The sequence below is a fragment of the Bubalus kerabau genome, chromosome 6 (assembly GCF_029407905.1).
Source record: "Bubalus kerabau isolate K-KA32 ecotype Philippines breed swamp buffalo chromosome 6, PCC_UOA_SB_1v2, whole genome shotgun sequence".
Taxonomy (NCBI): Eukaryota; Metazoa; Chordata; class Mammalia; order Artiodactyla; family Bovidae; genus Bubalus; species Bubalus kerabau.
The window spans coordinates 59,184,839-59,204,605 of NC_073629.1; the positions used below are offsets into that span (position 1 = coordinate 59,184,839).

Genomic DNA, 19,767 nt, shown 5'->3' on the forward strand with positions numbered 1-19,767 from the left:
CAAGAGTGGCTTAATATACCGTTTGTAATTGAGAGACAGTTAATTAGTTATGCTAATAAAAAGCAAACTTTAGAGCATTTAATCCATTCTGTATTATTATTTGTTTTGAGAGACTAACTCAAGATTTATAGGGTTTAATTTGCACCCCAGAATAAATGAAGGGAAGAGAAGCCGAAACTTCCCTGGTGTTGAGGAAAAACCTTTGCTTTCTAGTTTCCCATGAAAGGCAGTGCTGTTCACCACCATTAGCACAGGGGAAGTAGCCCTGCCATTCCATACTTAAGCTTGTTTTCATTTTTAAGGAATGTCGGAAAATTGTGGAAATGAATGTTTTTTCTTTTCTTTTTCCTTAATACCTCATGGATCCTGACCTTTTCCTTTAAACTGGTTTAGTATGTGTTTCCTTTAAAATTGGTCACTGATCCAAAAATAAGTTTGATTTTCCTTTTCCATGATCTTCTTTAAAGAATTCTGTTAACAGCATACTAAACTGGATTACAAACTTACTGAATAAGTGCTTTGAATGCATGGCAACCTTGGAATAAAGGACACAGAAAGAGTAATGCTGCACAGAAGAAAGTGGGTGAGTTGGTATAAAGGAAAAGAATGCAACTGTATGGCTGATGTGATCAACATCTAGTAGGTTTATTAGCAATTTAATGGAATATGTTTATTCAGGCACAATAATGGCTTCAGTTGAAATGTCTGCTCTGCTCTTTTTCCCATACACTTTGGAGTGAGTTGAATGTGACAGTTGAGCTTTCAACAACCTTCATGAATTTTAAATCCTGTTTAGTCATAAAATGGGGTACATGGCATGTAGTCGGAGTGGACAAGGAGTTGGCAGCTTCATTAGATATCATAGGATATCAGGTGTCTTCAAGATAATGAGGAATTGGATTCACCAAGTGCATTCTGGGTCTGTTCTATGTACCCACAAGGAACAGAGGACCTCTCTTTGTCCAACATTTAATAATCAATCATTTTGAGTCTGGAATTCTTGAACCAGCATGTAGTTCAAAAACTTAAGCTTTGTATCATCACAGAAGAAAATCTTTACTGATGTCTCAGAACAAATAATTTTTTGGCAGATAAATATTTCTATTTTTTAAATTTCTCTTTTCTGATTAATCTGATTAATTCAAAGAACTACACTGAAAATTGTGATACAACTTTGTATCCTCAAATTTTAGCACATATCCTAATTGATCCTGAAGCATTTCTTTAAATGTTTTATAAAGTTGCTCTCAAATTATCTTTTGTTGGTGTTGTTCAGAAACCAAGTTGTGTCCGACTCTCTGCAATCCCATGGACTGCAGTACATACGGCAGGCCTCCCTGTCCCTCACCATCTCCCAGAGTTTGCCCAAGTTCATATCCATTGACTTGGTGATGCCATCCTACCATCTCATCCTCTGTCACCCTCTTCTCCTTCTGCCTTGAATATTTCCCAGTCTCAGGGTCTTTTCCAATGAGTCGACTGTTGCCGTGAGAATCCCATGAACTGTATAAAAAGGCAAATTTTCTTACCACCATAAAAATCTTAATCTTTGCTTAGGGTTAAGTTTTGAAGTAGTCTGAAATTCAATACAAGGAGCTTTATTTATTATATTTGGAATTACCTAAGAACAAAAGACTGTTTTCAGAAGAGAATTTTTCAGTAACTCCACTTTAAAGCAATCTCAATTTAAAGTGTGAATGTATTTTTAAATTACCTTATAATAATGCCCCATGTTTTATTTAAATATGGGATGTGTGTGCTTATAATATAATTTTATAGATGAGCAAAAATTTCTTCTCATAAACATATTTAATAGGAAATTCTGGGAGTTTGTGTGTCAAATTATTAACGTGATGTCTATGCACGGTTTTGGGCTTAAAAAGATTTTTAATGGTTTAATTTTTACTTATCTGTACTTTCTGAAGGAAAGTTATGACCAACCTAGACAGCATAGTCAAAAGAAGAGACATTACTTTGCCAACAAAGGTCCATCGAGTCAAGGCTTTTTCCAATGGTTTTTCCAGTAGTCATGTATGGATGTGAGAGTTGGACTATAAAGAATGCTGAGTGTAGAAGAATTGATGCTTTTGAACTGTGGTGTTGGAAAACACTCTTGAGAGTCCCTTGGGCTGCAAGGAGATCCAACCAGTCCATCCTAAAGGAGATCAGTCCTGGGTGTTCATTGGAAGGACTGATGTTGATCTGCAACTCCAATACTTTGGCCACCTGATGCGAAGAGCTGACTCATTTGAAAAGACCCTGATGCTGGGAAAGATTGAGGGCAGGAGGAGGAGGGGACGACAGAGGATGAGATGGTTGGATGGCATTACTGACTCAATGGACTTGGGTTTGGGTGAACTCCGGGAGCTGGTGATGGAAAGGGAGGCCTGGCGTGCTGCAGTTCATGGGGTCACAAAGAGTCGGATACGACTGAGTGACTGAACTGAACTGAACTGAATCTGTACTTTCTAATTTTTGTACATTGAATGTGTGGAATGGGATGTGCTACCTTTTTCACTTTGTCTGTAGAGATTAGGCTTTAAAGAGACCCCTCAGAGAGTTGATATATATTCCCTACAGGTAGGAAAATCCCATGGACCAGAGTCTAGGTGATCTTGAGAGCCAGAAACTGGGCAACAAATTGTTTAGATATGGAACCCAAAGAGTGCTACTATGTTGGTCATAATTGCACTGCCAGAGTTTGTGGAAGTATTTGCATGGGCTAGAAATGGGCCATGCAGGAGCGAAAGCTGTGCTGGGTCTTCTTCAAGTTCTGTATGAAGGGATATCCCAGGGAAGCAAGAAGACCCCAAAAGTGAGAGCCTGGATGGAGTGAGCCACAGATAAACCAGGGGCTGATATCCCAAGCCAAAAAGACTCCTGCAAGATAGCTACTAACAGCCCACTCTTCCTTACCTAGAATCACATTAACTTGAGGTGTTTAGAATAATAGAAAAAGTGCATCTGAATCTACTTGCTTTGGGAGCCAGAATGGGCAATGGTTACTATAGTTGTTGGTAGTAGATGAAGTTTTAAATGTTTAAGTATTCCTCAGCTTCTTCTACTACTGACACAACAACCATTATTCACCAATCACAGCTCTTTCATTTTTGCACATTTTTAAGTCTTTATTGACAATCATACTTCTAAAAATTGTTTTAATCTAGTTTTCACCTAGTCTTTTAACTGCTAAATTTATCCACATTCTTCTTGTCCTTAAAGAATCTTTTAGTTTTTCCCTGGTTAGTTATAAGGATGCTCTTCAGTTCATTGCACAAATACTCAATAACATTGATCACTGATGAGGTGATAAGTTAAACTATGCTCTGAAGACCTGAAAGAGTTAATCTACTTTTCAAGGCTCTGAGGTACTATCGGAAAGAAACGGAAGCAACGAGAAAACCTGGCTAACTATATAATGTCAGTAATAAATACTAAAGGAGTATATTTACATAATTCTAAAATGCATTCAGTTTAGTTTTGAAAGCATAAACATTACTGTGTTTACAGAGATTTATTTCAAGATTTGAGCATCAGCTTCTGTGATATTAAATTTAGTTCAGATACATCTGAACACTTTACAAACTATTCCTACTGTTAGAGTGGTTTTTGGCTAACAAAGTGTATGCTTTGTCAGACTATAAGCTTTGTACATTTTATAATGAGCACATTCCTGTTGTGAAATGGAATGCATCTGATCCATAATAAATCTAGTTGAGAGACAATGGAACCTTGCCAGCTCAGCTCCAGTTCAAGGAAAAAAACAATAAATAGGGGCAATGACATTTCTGAGAATATAATTTCATCATGCTTTGCCTCATACGAAGAGAATCTAGATGGTATTAAGGTTATTGTACTTTGAGAATTACTCAAAACCAAGTCCCTTCTGTTATGGAAGGAACTAGTAGCTATTCCTCAAATGAATGTTTTATTTTAGTTAATACTTAGTGACAAATTAGAAGCAGAAATAAACCTTTGAGGGAGAAAGGGAGAAAAACTGTAAAGGAAAGAAGATTACCATATTTTTCTAAAGCAATTTGGAAAAAGCAAAACTCATTAGCTAGACAATAATTAGTTTTCCTTGGTAAAACATTGACTGGAATGTTTCTGTTAGGAAAATATTATCAGACTGTTCCAGTCTCAGTCCAGCTAAGGATGCCCAAATTTGATAACAGAGAAGAGAAATTACTCACTATTTTTATTACCATCATGTTAGAATGTGGACCACTGTCAAAAACAAGAACAATTTCTTGAAGCTAGCCATCTCATACAACTACTGTTGGAAATAAGCCTTTGCTCAACATCCATAAGCATACAAATACTCAGCTGATGGCTTTTCACTTATGTGCTTTAAATAGGTTCCAAAAGAAGCAAATGTTTGAACACATGACAAAGGGTGAATATTTGCCACACTATAGTCCAGAATCCAAAGGCCTCTTCTTAGAATGAATTAGTATCTCCTCTGTTATCCCTGCTGGAGCCTGTCACAGCCATCTTTAATGAAGGCTGAAATCACAACACACACACGTACACACACAATCAAGACTCAGAAGGAAAAAAAAAACTAGCATTCCAAAAACCATCCTGAATATTGTGTTCAAACACTGGGCAATGTGCTGCAGCCCAAAAAGCACCAACTTGCACCAATTGTGAAGAAAGTTTGTTTCAATTGGTTAAAACAATTAGTAAGTACAGTATTTTTTAAAGAAAACGTAGCCTTACTGATTTTTAGCACATACAGCAATCATTGCATACTACTAATAAAGGGTTTCTCTCAATCAAGAAAGAATTTTAGTAAACCTACTTGAATAAGGGAATAAAAATGTATTTTAATTGGCACAGTAGCATTTATTCAGCCCATGATGCTACAGTGCAAATATAGTGTAGACTGACTTATCTAAACCATGTTTGAAAGTTGTTGTTCTTATAGCCTTGTATACTCCATTTATTTGCTTAATGAACTTTGCCTTGTCTGTTCAAGTGATCATAATTTCAAAATTGAAGGTTTCTGAATGAATAAAGTCATATACTACTACTACGTTGTGTAGCTTCCACAAAATTGAATTTAACAAGAAAATGGACAGGCAATTGAGAAGAAGTAGCACTTGAAGACTTTACATACCTACTACATCTGGAAAATTCATTGCAATCCATTTATGTGTTTCCAGACCTTTAATCCTGGTGCTGTGTAATCATAATGAATATGCATAAAGCAGGGCTTTGCTGCCAGAGGGAGGTTTTCCTAACTATTGCTACAAATAGCTACCATACCTTGTAACAGCAATGGATCTAAATATCTCATGGAGTCTCTTTCTTGGAATACTGTTGTTAGGAGGAATTGTCACCTCATTTCCTGCAGGATGGAGTTTGAGATATAGTTCTCATGTTCCTTAGTTTTAGATTTTATGTCATTGACTTCAAGTCTTATTTCCAGTTCCGACTACTCGGCAGAAGTCTAGATTAATATATTCAAATGTGTTGTCCTCTCTATTTGAATATCTAGAAGGCATTTCAATTTCAACATGGCCAAAACAAAGCTATGGTTTTTCCAGTGGTCATGTATGGATATGAGAGTTGGACTGTAAAGAAAGCTGAGTGCCAAAGAATTGATGCTTTTGAACTGTGGTGTTATAGAAGACTCTTGAGAGTCCCTTGGACTGCAAGGAGATCCAACTAGTCCATCTAAAGGAGATCAGCCCTGGGTGTTCTTTGGAAGGAATGATGCTGAAGCTGAAACTCCAGTACTTTGGCCACCTCATGCGAAGAGTTGACTCATTGGAAAAGACTCTTTTGCTGGGAGGGATTGGGGGCAGGAGGAAAAGGGGATGACAGAGGATGAGATGGCTGGATGGCATCACTGACTCGATGGATATGAGTTTGAGTGAATTCTGGGAGTTGGTGATGGACAGGGAGGCCTGGCGTGCTGCAATTCATAGTGTCGCAAAGAGTCGGACACGACTGAGCAACTGAACTGAGCTGAGCTGAAAACAAAGCTTGAATTTTCTCCCAAACTTGCCTTTGGTCTCTAGTTTCCTCTATATAAAAATTGCTACCACCATTTACCCAGCTGATCAAGACCAAAATCTGAATTATTCTGTCCCCATCCTAAATCCCCTTGCTGCATATCTAATACCTTCCTGCATTCATTTTCTAGAGATACCATAGCAAAGTACCATAGACCAGGTGGCATAAATAACAGAAATTTATTGGTAAAGAATCTGCTTGCAATACAGGAGACACAGGTTCAATTCCTAGGTCAGGAAGATCCCCTGCAGAAAGAAATGGCAACCCACTCCAGTATACTTGCCTGGGAAATCCCATGGACAGAGGAGCCTGGTGGGCTACAGTTCATGGGATCACAAGAGTCAGACACGACTTAGTGACTACACGACCACCACCACATTTTCTCACAAACTTGCAGGCTAGAAGTCTGAAATTATGGTATGAGCAGGGTTGACTTCTCCTTGACAAGCAAGTGGCCACCTTTTCCCTGTGTCTTCATCGCATCCTCTCTCTGTATCTGTGCTCTAATTTCCTCTTTGTGTAAGGACGCCAGTCATATTGGATTAGGGCTCACCCTAGTAAGCCCCAATCAGTTTAACTTAATTACCTCTTTAAAGGTGTTCAAAGAGTCATATTCTGATGTTAGGACTTCAACACATGAATTTGGGAGGGAGCCACTTCAGCTCATAATACTTGCCCTATTCATAGTCCCACACTGACTGTCTTTCTGTTCTGTTCTGTTTCTTGAACAAGTCACACTTGCTCCCACCTAAGGGCCTTTGCATTGCTTTTTGTTGGAACATTCTTCTCCCTTTTGGTCCTTTAGGTCATTTAGATGTCAGTATGCATGTCACATTTTCAGAAAGGTGTTTTTAGCCTCCCAATCTATAGTAACTACCACTTATTTTATACATCATGTCCAGAGAATTAAATCTCTGCATAGTATCTACCTCTACCTAATATTTGTTTGTTATTTCTTGTCGATCCCTCCATATCCCTGCCAGAATACACACAAGGATTTTATCTTTTCACTGATGTATTTCCAGGGCCTAGAATAGTGCCAGATGTGTTTTAAAATGTTGAATAGGTACTTGTTGAATGACCCAATAAATGAATCAATTTAATGGGGAAGGTAAAGAGAAGAGTTAATGATTCTGTGACAAATAGACCAAGGGGTAGTGTCCTCACTTGGGGGTCTTTAGAAATAAAGATGAATCTGCTTACCTTTAAGAGTGAGAGTTGTCTAGAAGTTACCCCACCTTGCGACTGTGCCTTGGTTAAACAAAGTGGATATTTTAAACGTATGCATAAATTTGTTATAACATTTCTAGAAATCATGTCTACTATAGCTATCAAAGTTGTTCAGCTGTTCTTTCAGTGAACATATAGAGGGTCTATCGGGGCCAGATCTTTTGTTAGTAGAATGCCCCGAGGAACATGGGAGCATACAGAAGGCATATCTAATGCAGCCAGGGCTTGCAGCTGGGGCGGGAGCAGGGGTCTGCTGGCAGACTTCTGAGGCAGCTTAGTACCTACAATGTATGAATTGTGTATACTGGACATGCAAAATATTTCTCATACTTTCAGTCTATTTGCCTTTATAAATGACAACATGCAGCTTCTCTGAATTCATAGAAAATTATGGGCACTTCAAGCTTGATGTCTGGTGCTTACTTTGGATGGTGTGCCTAGCAAATTTTTATGCTTCTCAACTTTCAGGAAAATTAGTTTAAAATTTTAGAAACTTGTCAGTTCTCTAGTTTTTAACATACTAAATCTTGCAGGCCCTTTGGCAGCTGACACTTATTTCCCTTTGGTATTTGGTGATAAATCATATTTTTATTTGTTCTCTGCAGACAGAGTATCAGTGGCTCTTAGAAACTCAATACACGTACTGTGTTATTATCATCAACAAGGAAATGGACCACTTGAATGAGTACATTATATCAAGAGACTAACAAGACCAGCCAGAGCTCCTGCTTTGCTTTTCATTTAAAAACTACACGTTTCCAGCCTTCTTCCCAAAAACTGTCTTGCTGTGATATCTTAATGCATGGGCCTTTGAAAATCTAGAACTTTGCTGTTATGTCTTCATGTTCTCTCCAGATAATGACAGGGGTCTTGCCCAGTTTTCTTCAGAGCTATTTTTATTTATCCTGTGTACTCTGACCCCACTGGGTTTCTTTCTGTTTTCCTATCTAACCTTCCTATTCACATTCCTCTAGATCTAAGTCCTGGTTCAGAGATGAGAGTGCTGAACAGTAACTTTCAACTCTGACATATGGAACTATAACAATTGTGCTTTATCTACAGATTAAGGCAATGTAATACTTCCTGGGGTGCTTTTCACTTTACAAATTATTTATAATCTTCTGTTTTCTATGAGCAGAGTGGTCTTCATGTGATAAGTGACATTTGATCAACATGCTTATCAGCCAAGATACTGGGTACTATCAGTTAAAATATCATCTTACATATTGTGTCATCTGTTGAATAGGAAGTCATGGCGTAGTCCTAGAGAGAGAAAATTACTAATCTTCCATTAGTAGTTGTTTCTACATCAGAATTTAATGAGTTTTAGTAGTTTTGTCTTGTTATGGACTCTCTAGCTACTACTTATCAATTTTGTTATATAAGCAAATGAGTTTCTTTTAGCTGCAGCTAAGAGAAAACTCAAATCAAATTAAGGAAATGAAGAATCTAATGTATCAGAACTCCAGGGTTCCAGGACTGGTCCATTCATCAGCTCACAATGTCATCAAGGATCCAGGCTCTTTCTGTCGCTCTGTCCTGTCATGCTAGGTGATATCATGGTGTCAGACCAGTCCAGTTCCAGGCACCATACAGAACAATGTACCATACAGAAAGAAGTGAGATTATGTTTCTTTCTATGGCTCCAGAAACTCAACAGACTTCTCCTCCATGGCTAAAAGTAGGTCATTTGCACCAGTCCCTGCTAAGAGGGATGGAACTGCCATGACTGACTTAGACTAGGAGATACCTGAAGGGATGTGGCATAATTAACTGTGATAATCCATGTAAAACCACCTACCACAGTGCCTGGGACTTAGAAAGAGCTTAATAAATTTTACTTAATGATGAAAGTTAAGTCTGTGGCATTAGTGCCAGAGTTACGAGTAGTTAGGAGATAGATTTCTCAGACCTTGATGATACTCATTCTGTGTTTAGGAGAGAGATGACAAGGATCACTTGCATGTAGCAAGCACCTGGAAAGCCCATCTACAGTGCTGGCTTGTAGAACTAAACCTCAGATTTTTAGAAAGAACATATAGAAAGACTCTACTCATAGGAAGAGACTTGGGTAAGTTACTAGAACAGGACTCCAGGGAAAAGAATCAAAAAGCAATACCTAGGGATATAGTCTTAAATGGGACAAAGCATAAAGAAAGGGTTAATACTACATCCCAGAGCATTGACCTGGAGCTTGTTAAATCCTCCTTTTTCAGGTCATGATTGATCCTGGGGATTGGGTAGGAATGAACCCAAAGTTGATGAAATCTCCTATACTTTATATGGATATGAACAAGCACGCAGAAGTTAGCAGCAAAGCAAGGCCTGACATCTGTCTTTATACAGGAAAGGCATTATTCTACATAGTATAATTATTCTCCCTGTTGGCAGGTAAAAAACAGTACTTTGGGTTACTAAAAAAAAATAAAATAAAATATAAGTATCAAAAGTTAGCATTAAGACACACACACACCTTATTTTCTAGGTACAGTTTTTCCCACTGCAGCAGAATCCTTCCATTCACCTCTGAGGTTCCTATCCTAGGATCTTTTAATCCACTTTTGGGTCAGTCTTACCTTTCCCCTGCATCCATATACCCAGCTTTGTGCCTTTCTTCTTGGCTGCGCAGCTTATGAGCTCTTAGTTCCCTGACCAGGATAGAACCTTGCCCCTGCAGTGGAAACTTGGACTCCTGAATACTGGACTGCCAGGGAAGTCCCCAGACTCTTGCTTCTGATTGAATTTGGTTAAATACTAGAATACTTTACTTATAAATAACCATCTGGGGTGTTTTCAGTAAACTCTCTAGGAGGTAAATGGAATTACAGTTAGAGTCACATTTATGAATGCCAAAAATTGTTTTGAGACTACAACTGTTAGAAATCTCGAGCTGGAAATGATCTCATTCTTAAGCTCTGCCCTCTCATCTTACAAATATGGACTCATCTTACAAATATGGACTCATCTTACAAATATGGAAATCAAGATGTTAAATATCCTGGTCAATTTTTAGAATTTGTCACTGGAAATAAACGAGTAAGTTTAGAAATCTAAGAAATCAAGGGAAAAAATGCAATGGATATTTAGTAATATTATTACAAAGGTTCAGTAAGAGAGACAAGAACTAGGTGGTTATAAAACTTTCACATACATACATCCTATAAATATTATGAGTTCCCAGAATAATCACAGGACTAATGACATTCATTTGACTGATAAGTTTTGAAGATTTTAATGTATTAAGTAATTTTCAGTTCTGACCATTTTCCTAACACAGTAAGCCTTTCCTTAATTTTTCATAGACGAAGTTGAGCTGTTTATAATCTGAGGATCATCCAGAAACCTTTCTGTTTCTAAAGAAGAATTCCAGATGACCCTCCAGCAGTAACAAATTGCTATTATGATTTTGATTCCTTAGTTTAAATGTTACTTCCTCAGAGTGACCTTCCTTGACCTACTGAATCATGTACCCCCCTTATTTCTAAAAGCACACTATTGTTTCCTCCAATATCCCTTGTCATAATGTGTAACTCTTTAATGTGTATTACCCTAAGGGCACTATATACCAGGGATCATGTCCTGTTTTTGATGGCCACTGACCACTGTCTATCATGGTGTCTAGCTCACAACACACACTCAATATTTACTGAACAAATGAAACAAAATAAGATTGGAATGGCCTAAGGCACAGTTTTGCTTTGTATTGCTATTTACATATTTACTTTTATCATTTTAATTTTTATGAACATGTATTAGATTTGTAATGGAATTGCAACTTGTTTTATTCATTTAAAAATTTAATTGTATAAGATTTCAGTAAATAATAGATTATGGAAAGCTTCCTTGATGGCACAGTGGTAAAGAATTTACCTGCCAATGCAGGAGACACAGGTTCACTCCCTGATCCGGGAAGATCCCACATATCACAGAGGAATTAAGTCCATGTGCCACAACTACTGAGCCTGTGCTCTAGAGCCGGGGAGCACCAACTACTGAGGCCACAAGCCACAGCTACTGAAGCCTGTGTTCAAGCTTCACAACAAGAGAAGCCGGCACAATGAAAAGCCTGCGTACCACAACCAGAGAACAGCACCCACTCACCGCTGCTAGAGAAAACCCCACCCAGCAGTGAAGACCCAGCGCAGCCAAAAATAAATAAATAAATCTTTTTTAAAAATAATGGACTAAGGAAACTAATGGGTCTGGAATCCTAAATTTATTCAAATCATTATTTTCTTGGGAATTTCTTACGAACATTTTAAGAACTAGTACACCATATTCTGAACAACTTGGAAATGAACATTTAGTTCAACATTTTGCTTCAGATCAAAGCCTTTTTAAATACATTTTTTAAAAATTTGTGGGTTCTCTCTATAGTTTTCTATTGCTATCATAAACATAGCATTAAAAGAACACCCATTTATTATCTCACAGTGTTTATAAGTTGGAGGTCTGGGCACAGTGTACAAGGTTGTCATCTGGACTGTATTCTCACCTGGAGCTTACGTCTTCTTCTAGGCTAATTCAGAATTCTGTTATTGACAGAATTCAATTCCTTGGGATTGTAGGACTAAGGTCCCTGAGTTTTTGCTGGCTAGCAACTGGGAGTTGCTCTCAGTTCCTAGAGGCCACCTGGTAAGCCCCCTGCATAGGCAGTTCCCAACATGGCTGTTTGCTTTCTTTCAGAACAGTAAGAGAACATACTTCTGACTTCCTCCATCTCTGACCTTTAAACCCTCTTTTAAGGATTCACCTGATTAGATCTGGCCCATCCAAGATAATCTCTGTTTTGAGTAACTCAAATCAACTGATTAAGGACCTGAACTACATCTGCAAAATATCTTTACCTGTGCTATGAAATGTAACTTAATCACAGGAGTGATAACTCATCATATTTGCAAGTCCTTTCGAAACTCAAAGGGAGAGGTTTACACATGGCATACCCAACAGGGGGTGGCTATCTTGGGTACCATCTTGGAATTCTTTATGGGAAGCCTGCCATACTTCCCACACAATTGCACTCATCTCACACGCTAGTAAAGTAATGCTCAAAATTCTCCAAGCCAGGCTTCAGCAATACGTGAACTGTGAACTTCCTGATGTTCAAGCTGGTTTTAGAAAAGGCAGAGGAACCAGAGATCAAATTGCCAACATCCGCTGGTCACGGAAAAACAAGAGAGTTCCAGAAAAACATCTATTTCTGCTTGATTGACTATGCCAAAGCCTTTGACTGTGTGGATCACAATAAACTGTGGAAAATTCTGAAAGAGATGGGAATACCAGACCACCTGATCTGCCTCTTGAGAAATCTGTATGCAGGTCAGGAAGCAACAGTTAGAACTGGACATGGAACAACAGACTGGTTCCAAATAGAAAAAGGAGTACGTCAAGGCTGTATATTATCACCCTGCTTATTTAACCTATATGCAGAGTACATCATGAGAAACGCTGGACTGGAAGAAACACAAGCTGAATCAAGATTGCCAGGAGAAATAGCAATAACCTCAGATATGCAGATGACACCACCCTTATGGCAGAAAGTGAAGAGGAACTCAAAAGCCTCTTGATGAAAGTGAAAGTGGAGAGTGAAAAAGTTGGCTTAAAGCTCAACATTCAGAAAATGAAGATCATGGCATCTGGTCCCACCACTTCATGGGAAATAGATGGGGAAACAGTGGAAACAGTGTCAGACTTAATTTTGGGGGGCTCCAAAATCACTGCAGATGGTGACTGCAGCCATGAAATTAAAAGACGCTTACTCCTTGGAAGGAAAGTTATGACCAACCTAGATAGCATATTGAAAAACAGAGACATTACTTTGCCAACAAAGGTTCGTCTAGTCAAGGCTATGGTTTTTCCTGTGGTCATGTATGGATGTGAGAGTTGGACTGTGAAGAAGGCTGAGTGCCAAAGAATTGATGCTTTTGAACTGTGGTGTTGGAGAAGACTCTTGAGGGTCCCTTGGACTGCAAGGAGATCCAACCAGTCCATTCTGAAGGAGATCAGCCCTGGGTGTTCTTTGGAAGGAATGATGCTGAAGCTGAAACTCCAGTACTTTGGCCACCTCATGCGAAGAGTTGACTCATTGGAAAAGACTGATGCTGGGAGGGATTGGGGGCAGGAGGAGAAGGGGATGACAGAGGATGAGATGGCTGGATGGCATCACTGACTCGATGGACGTGAGTCTGAGGGAACTCCGGGAGTTGGTGATGGACAGGGAGGCCTGGCGTGCTGCGATTCATGGGGGTCGCAAAGAGTCGGACACGACTGAGCGACTGAACTGAACTGAACCATACTTCCCAATGTGGCAGAAACCCTTCTCAGAAGCTCTCCAGATTAACTGAATTGGTTTGAAGTGTATCCACATGTCCATATGCTATTGTAATCTCACTGTAATTAAAATATATTGTTGACTATTTAAAGATTTTTCTGCAACTAATTTCTCATAATCTAATCTAGAAATTGGAAGGATGAAGTGATGACTCCTCAAATTCATTAGCCTTAGTTGGTATACACTTAGGAAAGCAAAATTTAGGATCTTTAGAAATCAAAACCAAAGTTCACATTGCTAGAAAGTTGTACCTCTGTCCCTGCCCTCCTCCAGAATATCTTAGTCCACATTTTTTTTAAACAAATAGATTTAAGTGAATATATGTTCTGCCTGCAATGCAGGAGACCTAGGTTTGATCCCTGGGTTGGGAAGATAACCTGGAGGGGGTAATGGCAACCCACTCCGGTATTCTTGCCTGAAGAATTCCCATGGACAGAGAAGCCTGGCAGGCTACAGTCCATGGTGTCACAAAGAGTTGGACATTACTGAGTAAATAAGCACACACAGCACAATATGTTTTTATGGATATTATAGATTCTCACAGTCACTTCTAACAGTTTTCATTTAAATGCACAGTGGTTAGCTAAACTGTCTTTTTGTTAGTGACAAATTGTATAGCAAAGAACACAAACTTTAGAGTAAAGCTCTCTAAGGTCAGATTTCAGCTCTGCTGCTCTAAGACCCTAGGCAAGTCGCAACCTTGCCTTGGCTTTCTCATCTGTAAAACAGAAACACTGTTACTACTTGTTTAATTGGATTAGGAAGGTTAGGTAAATTCAATATGAGTTCTTAGTAGAGTGGCACATGGGAAGACTATATGGATGTTTGCTATTATCATTGCTAACTAAATTCTTCCTAAGAGCTTTGCCCTAAAATTAGAACGTAGAAGAGAATCTCAATATGTTTTTATTTAGAAATTTTTAAGTTTGAATCATTTAGTATATTAAACTCCTTTTTGATCTTTGTGTGTGTGTGTGTGTGTGTGTGGTGGTGGTTTTGGTTAACTTTAGTAATTTCATTAGTACATGTGGAAAACTTAAGGGATAAACCACTGAATAAACCTAGGGCATCCCAGAGTTGAAGGGTGGCAATTAACATGCTGGCCATCCTTGCATCCTTGGCAAACATTCCTGCCGTGGTTTATAATCCTGTTCATATTGTTTATTACATCACACCTTAGCATCCTAGGGCCCCAACATACAGAAATGTCATCCATCTCTGATGTGAAGAGATCATGGAATCCAGAGTAGACTTAAATGTACAGAGTTGGAAAAGAGAAGACATGAGCTCCAGTTCCAATGTGAGCTGCACTCGATGATAAGACCTCAGTAGAATCACGATCACAGAGTGCAGTGCAGATGAACATGAACATGGGAATGGGCTCAGGAAGCTTGACTCAAGTCAGTCAGCCTCCCTTAGCCTCGGTTTACTCATATGTAAAATGGGTATATCATTGTGTACCTTTCCTACCTTTTGGAGTATTCTGAGCATCACAACAAATATTTCATCTTTCTGTCATTATACATTCATAAGGTACATCTTCCCCACTGGATAGCTAACTTCCCAGGGACAAGAACTATATAGTTTTGTGAGGTTTTTTAATCTTTGCAACCTATTTTGCTTATTTTTTTTTTTTGAAGTTGACATCCACTAAGTGTTTATTGAACTTGAAATGTTGATCAAACGAGAAAATACATGTGAAAGAAAATACGGATGTTAAGTATTGTTACAAAATCACCCAAATATGCTAGTTCAGGTGGCCACAGTGGCTGAAGATGTACTGATTACCCATGAACATGAAGGTGGCATAGACACATGAAGGTTTTTGTGTGACCAGGGACAATACAGGACAGCTTTGATGCAAGTTCCAAGCCTGCTGTGTCATGACGAGCCAAAGACATCACATCTGCTTCTTGAGTGACGTCCTCAGCAGTCACACTTAACACTGAACAGCAAAACAAAGTCAGTGACAAGTTGAGAAAATGACACCATTTCACTACTAATAAAACTATGTTGCTGCTATTCAGTTCTCAGAGCTAGACCAGGATGACAGGATAATTTTAAAGTTCCCATAATATGATGAGTTCAAAGGGATTCAGAACATTGAAACGGATGGGCACTGAAAACCTAGTATTAATAGTGTTGACAGCACTTCTCCCATCACAGGGCAGAACTGCAGGTGACTGAGGCCTGCCAGCTGCAGACAGGCCGATGCCAGGGCCTCGTTTGTAGTCAGAACATCTGGCAGCCCATTGAGCAGAAGCAGCTAAAGGAAAGTGGCTTGGCAAACAGAGGTGCCGTTCTTAACGGAGCACAGCACAGAATGGTTCATCAGGCCTCACGAGCACAGTCACAGCATCCGAAGGGAAGGTGGGAAACATTCACAGTGAATGTTGCTGAAAATATGCATCAAACAACTTTGGCTAGGGCTAACTGGAAAACGCTGGCCTCTAAATAAAGAGTATTGCAACTAATTATGGTGTGTTGCAAACTATTCTAGAATACAGCTTGCCAATAAAAATGTGTAAAGTTTTTTTTGTTTTGGTATTTTGTGTTTGGGGGAATTTTGCAAGAAGAAAAGGAGAGTTAGGGTCAGAATGTTTTATTTCATAATGAAAATTGTATGTTTTATTTTTATTTTTTCGAAAGAGAGCCAGAATCCAAAGCACTAAGTTAATTTAGGGCAAAATAATAACGATACCAACTACTAGTTTTGTGCACAATGTGTCAGGTGCTGAACTAAGTGCTTTCTGTATATTAATTTGATACTTACATAATCACCATTAAAGAGAACACATTACCCCGCTAGCCAATTAGAAAACTTGGGCTCAGAGATGTTAACTCATCCCAAGTCATATTGCTAATAAGTGATAGAGTGCTGTGCTTTGTTGTTAGTCGTGGCCGACTCTTTTCAACCCTTTGGGTTTTAGCCCACAAGGCTCCTCTGTCCATGGGATGTTCCAGGCGAGAATACTGGAGTGGGTTGCCTTCTTCTCCAGGAGATATTCCTGACCCAGGAATTGAACCCACATCTCCTGTGTCTCCTGCATCACAGGTGGATTCTTTACCCACGGAGCCATTGGGTTTGCTCAGTAAATGAGACAGCCCGTATTCAAATCCTCACCTCTTGCCATCACCGTGAGAACCCAAAAGGAATGAAATGAGAAGGCAGGATGATGATGTGAACATGACAGGACAAATGGGGGAACAGAAAGGAGAGCCATAAAAGAAAGTCAGAAGAGAGTAGAACAGAAAAGGTAAGAAAAGGAGACCAGGCATCAGGAAGGAGCAGAAATTCTTTAGACGAGCCTTTTTAAGTGTAATGTCTTCAATAACTGTAATCATTCTGTACCATCTTAGCTGACACTCTTTTGAGTGCTGTGGAACATCTTACAGGACAAGCCCACTTCCCACCTCGTGTATTACCTCCAGAGGCCTATTTCAAAGCAGAGATTATACAAGAAATCTACCACATAGCCTGGCAACTTCCAGGAGCTGGAATGAAATCAAATTGGATTGATTTAAATTTAAATGTGTCCTCAATGTTTGTGCCCTGACTTTACATTGGCTTTGCAGAAAAGACTAATTTTAATTCACTAGAAAGCAGATGGGATTTGTCATAGGGTGGTAAAACACAAGAAACTCATCCAAATGTAAAAGAAAGCAACAGCTTTTCTCTTGGAGGCCAGTTTCATAATACAAGTATTTGTCACTGGGTCCACACAGGCTGGTTTTAATCAAAATAGCAAAAGTCATATCTAGTATTATTGAGCAATTATCACATGCTGTTTTGCATGTATTTAATGTTGAGGAAGAGCCTAGGAAGTTGCCACTATTATGACTAGCCACCCATTTTAAAGATGAGAAAACTGAGGCTCAAAAGTTAAACAACTTAAAGTCACCTGGCTAGTAAATTGCAGAACTGGGATTTTAACCCTATGCCCTGGATCATAATCTAGGAGTGAGGAGTGACTCTGAATGTGTAACCCAAGAACTCTACATTTTTTAACATTTATACTCCAGAAAAGAAAGGGAGCGAGGGAAGAAGAAAAGAAAAAGGCAGTTACCTTAAATAGTGCGTGTTCAGTTGTGTCTGACTCTTTGTGACCCCATGGACTGTAGCACACCAAGCTCCTCTGTCCATGGGATTTCCTAGGCAAGAATACTGGAGTGAGTTGCCATTTCCTCTTCCATGGGATCTTCCCCACCCAGGGACCATATCCGTGTCTCCTGTGTCTTCTGCCTTGGTAGGCAGATTGTTTACCACTGAGCTACCTGGGAAGCCCCACCTCAAATAGTACCAGCTCTTGAAAGACATGTGGTTTGTATAATCAGAAGCAACACAGGGGGTTCCCCTGTGACCAGGAAAGAAATCTGTCACAAAGGGTGGGAGGAGAAAAGTTGGGGCAAAAAGAAACAAGAATATAAACTTTAAAAAAAAAGATGGGGGAGTTGGGGGTGACTCAAGAGGGAGTTGATATATGTATTAAAAGACGCTTACTCCTTGGAAGGAAAGTTATGACCAACCTAGACAGCATATTGAAGAGCAGAGACATTACTTTGTCAACAAAGGTCTGTCTAGTCAAGGCTATGGTTTTTCCTGTGGTCATGTATGATGTGAGAGTTGGACTATAAAGAAAGCTGAGCGTTGAAGGATTGATGCTTTTGAACTGTGGTGTTGGAGAAGACTCTTGAGAGTCCCTTGGACCGCAAGGAGATCCAACCAGTCCATCGTAAATGAAATTAGTCCTGAATATTCATTGAAAGGACTGATGTTGAAGCTGAAACTCCAATACTTTGGCCACCTGATATGAAAAGCTGACTCATTTGAAAAGACCCTAATGCTGGGAAAGATTGAGGGCAGGAGGAGAAGGGGACAACAGAGGACGAGATGGTTGGATAGTATCACCGACTCAATGGACATGCGTTTGAGTGAACTCCGGGAGTTGGTGATGGACAGGGAGGCCTGGGGTGCTGCGGTTCATGGGGTCACACAGAGTCGGACATGACTGAGTGACTGAACTGAACTGAACTGGTGGCTTGTCTGTCTTGTATGGCAGAAACCAACACAACACTGTATGTAGAATGCATGTAGAGTGAAAAGGGAAGAAGTTCTTATAAATTTTTTAGGATCAAAAATTAAGGTTGTTTCTCTAATTTGCCATTTTTATTCCTGATTTCATGGGCTAAAGTGACCCATTCAACTCAACCTTTGGAATTAATACTGTTTGTTCTGACAGTTTCTCTCCACCCTGAGTAATGCTAATTTCCACTCTGCAAGTTTACTGTCTCAGTGAAAGGCGGGTGTTGCTTGGTCTTTTTTTTTTTTCCTCTTGAAATTTAATTATGTCAACATTAAACACAGCCATGAAACCATAGACTGGGCAGTTTCTTGAAGACTCATGGTTTGGACCTTTTCCACAAAAATTCCCACTTCTATAATTATATTTAGTGTTCTAACTACCTGAATAACTGGCTTGCGATGGGCCATGTGTCAGGGAAACTCTGGGTTTTGTTTGCAGTCAAGTTTGCCTGCTTCATGGAACTGCTGTGCCAAGAGTGTGCGGTCCTGAATGGAGTTGATCCTCTGGTTTTCTTCTCCAGAAATTTCACTGGGGTTAGCATTGCCCATCTGATGCTGTATCGTCTTGCAATTCTCAAAACTGTTTACTTAATGTTTAAAACATTTTTTAACTTGTCCACACCCTTAACTCTGAAAGTAATAGTATCAGGTGTGTTTATGGTATGGGCCTATCCTAATGACTTTGTGTGTATAGATATGACTGAATTTTTTTTTAAGTCCTTACACAAAAGCCAGTTTTTTCACGTTGGTACAGCTGTTTAACTTTTAAGAAACCACATGCATTTTATCCTCTAAAAACTTAATTTGAAAGATATAGGACTTTAAAGTGCAGCATTCCTGAAACTGGTATCTATGAGCCTCCCTACTTCTGTCTCTTTAAACTCTTAATTAAGAATTGAATAAAGTTCCTGAGTTGAAATATTACATGTAAACTTTTCAGATCAAAAATACTTGTTATTGCTGGATTACTAGTAACCTTTGAAAGGTTAATTTATAAGGGAAACAGTGGCATTCGTAATAGAAACCAAAGGTAACAGTAGCTCAGTTCTCATAATTTCTCCAAACTCAGTGAATTTTCCATGGACAAAGAGGCAGATGC

At 39.2% G+C, this 19,767-nt stretch overlaps 1 protein-coding gene and 1 long non-coding RNA gene across 4 annotated transcripts in view; one reads left to right on the top strand and one right to left on the bottom strand.

Moving 5' to 3' along the window:
- Positions 1 to 19,767, top strand: part of DDAH1 (dimethylarginine dimethylaminohydrolase 1) — a 144,599-nt gene that overhangs the window by 78,999 nt on the left and 45,833 nt on the right. The gene's annotated exons all lie outside the window — the stretch shown is intronic.
- Positions 1 to 19,767, bottom strand: part of LOC129655199 (uncharacterized) — a 79,721-nt gene that overhangs the window by 39,418 nt on the left and 20,536 nt on the right. For 2 of the 3 annotated variants that reach the window (XR_008715826.1, XR_008715823.1), the window contains one exon: positions 17,653 to 17,737. This is a non-coding gene — a long non-coding RNA (uncharacterized LOC129655199). Of the gene's footprint in view, positions 1 to 15,292; positions 15,531 to 17,652; positions 17,738 to 19,767 lie in introns of those variants that run through there. The other variant, XR_008715824.1, reaches the window with a different exon arrangement.